The following is a 3,000-nucleotide window of genomic DNA, read 5'->3' as shown; positions in this document are numbered from 1 at the left end:
CTTCCGCCCTCCCCGGCAGGGCGGGCAGGGGAGCCGGGGAAGGGGCTTGCTGTCAGCTGAAGACTCCTCAGTGCTGGCACCCGGTTCCCAGAGACAGCAGCAAGCGAAGGAGCAGAGTCGCCAGCCCTCCCCAGAGCGGCCCAGCCCGGCCGCTGCCCGCTCCCAGGTCCCCTCCTCGTCCTTCTCTGCTCGAGGCAGCGGGTACTTCTAGCCGGCAGGCACTGCGGCTCGATCACACTGGGAAGAGAGAACGCGGACAGCGCGGCAGCTGCACCAGTAACACACTCCGAGAGCAAGAGGCTCACTCTGACCCGGACGTGAATCGCCCAGGGCCGGAAGTGACGCAAGCGCAGAGACGGACGCCGGGAGGGGCGTGGCTCTGGTGGGTTCCCGCGACCTTCCGCCCGGCTGGGTTACACTGTGTGGACTCGGTGATTGGGGAAATTGGGATGTACTGATCGTTTGACTGCCTTAGGTTGTCCAGTCTATCCAGACCTTTCTCACGAAGCTTACACCCTGCCCTAATACTGAATGTCACCCCCCAAAAAGGCCTTATGAAACCACTAATACTCTGCAGTTGGCGTTAAAAATAACCTGGTAAAGTAAACCAGGTTTCACTTCTGATCTCTTCCGTGCGGTAAACTAAGGTTGTTTCCCACCCCTTAAATGCATGTTTCTTTATGGGCCATCGATCAGCCTCCCACTTACCCATCCCCACTTCTCCGTCATCCCTGACCTCTGCTTATCACTTTTTCTCTTATTAAAACTTAGCTCCACCATTTCTGTTTCACAGAGCTCACCTTTCAGAGACAGTAGGTGATCGCTGACCTAGTAAAGAGGAATTTGAAGGACAATTCTAAGGGATTATGCAGTTCTCTGTACTTAGCATCAAAAGAACGTTGTTCTAGAATTCTGTAATCCTCCAACCCAATTAAAAGTGCATGAGGCAAAAAAAAAAAAAAAAAATTTTTTTTTAAATAAGATCAAGTCTCTAAAAAGAAATAGCATCTGTAAGTAGAGGACAGAGAACTGTTAAAACTCAGTGCAATCAGCAAAATCTAGACCGTCAGAAGATCTACAAGAAAAATGACCGAGATTCCACAACAAATTATTAGAATGAGGGAGAGAGTAGGAAATTTTTAAAAGCTATTTAAAAAATAGATCAATCACTTTCTGTATGTGGTTCTTCCTTGAATCTTTATTCAAATGGCATAAACAATGTTTTGGCATTTATGGGACAATTGGAAAATTGAACATAAGCTGATATTTGATAAAATTCTAGAACAGTCAAAATTATGTGTATGACACCTATCAGTGATGCTTGGGGTTTGGGTTGGGGTGGTGATGGAGGGGTAAGACTTGACTGCAAGAGGCACAAGGGAACTTTTTAGATAATAGTAATATTCTATATCTTGATTAAGGTGGTGGTGTATATACTTGTCAAAACTCATTGAACTGTATAACTAAAACTGGATGCCTTTTATTGTATGAATGTCATTCCTCAGTAAGGTTGATTTAAAAGGTGCCTTAAAAATCGCACAAAACAAAACAAAGGACAATAACAAAACCCTATTAGACATAACCAAGCTTATTTCTTCAAGAAGTGAGCTACAAAAGCTAAACATTCCTTTTCCCAAATGGGACAAAGGAAATGGGATAAAAATCTAAAGGAGATGCACGAAGACCTCAGAGGACAATGTTCAAGGGATATCCTTACAGGGAGCAGAATGAAGGCCTATTTGAAGGATAAGAAACCCTCATAATGCCTGTCTAGCAGGATACCAGCATTGTTATGGACCCGGGACTATTGCACATCTTCTTTTCTAAATAGGAATATTTATTGTGGTTATCGTGTCCCTTCTCCACTGTTGTTTATTGCATGAGAGTGGGGAGCAGATAATTGTCACTGAGTTCACAGGTGACTGGACCATAAAGAGCCACTTCCAGATGTAACGAAGAAGACCCCATCACACCTGGAGATTCTGGAGATTCAGCTGAATGCACTGAATGGATAGGAGCCTGCCTGCATCTATAGAATTCTCTGAAAAAAAAAAATACAATTGTGAGTCTATGTATGATATTCACTCATTCAGTCTGTTACTCAAACAATATTTAGTGATCACAAACTAGGAACTGCTGGAATTAGGGATATAAAAGTCAGGCATGACTCTTGCATTCATGATGCTTACAGTTCAGAGGAGGAAATATATGTAGCCTATTTATGTTTAAAAGAACATTATGAACAAAGAATAGGGTCAATAATCTATGCTTGTTAGTGATATTAAAGGGAAGGTGATTTCCCTGGAAATCACTTAGATCATTTTCTTCATTGCTTTCCCTGATCAGTACATAATGCCACCACTATACCTCCATTCTCAAAATGAAGCATTCCATTACTCCAATTGCCCTAATAGAAGGGGCATCACTGTCTGTGAGCAGTATAGAATTTCCTAGTTACGTGGTTTTAATCTTTTCTGCTGTTCACCAACACACAGATATACATTATTTTTCATCAAGAAAGCACCTAGAATGGAGAAACAAACTATAACAGAGTACTGTGGTTCTTTGTTGTATACTATAATTTTTTTTAATAAAAGTAAATTAGAAGGAAAGGGAGGGATGAAGCATTTACCTTAAATAGAAACACATGTGTTCTGGTTTCAGATCCAAAGACACTCAGTGACTTTAGGTAAGACACAAAGCTTCCTTTCTCTTTCATCTTATTTTACTGTTACATGAAGGCTATAGAAAAAAAAACACTAAATAATATCCATCCATAAAGACAGAGGACATATATTTATGCCAAATGGGGCAGTAGGCAAAAGGACTGAAACTGAGCCATAGCTTTGATCTATTTGACATTTTGGTTGTATATTCATCCCTTAGCTTTGGGGGAGGTTATAGCATGAAGCTATGAAAAAGATTGTTTAAAATTGTTGTATCTATATCAAAGCAGCCAAAAATAGTGCCCTGAAATATGTTAATTCATATATCCTGTAC

The sequence above is a fragment of the Hyperoodon ampullatus genome (genome assembly GCF_949752795.1).
Source record: "Hyperoodon ampullatus genome assembly, chromosome: 7".
Classification (NCBI taxonomy): domain Eukaryota; kingdom Metazoa; phylum Chordata; class Mammalia; order Artiodactyla; family Ziphiidae; genus Hyperoodon; species Hyperoodon ampullatus.
This window is presented reverse-complemented; position numbering follows the sequence as displayed.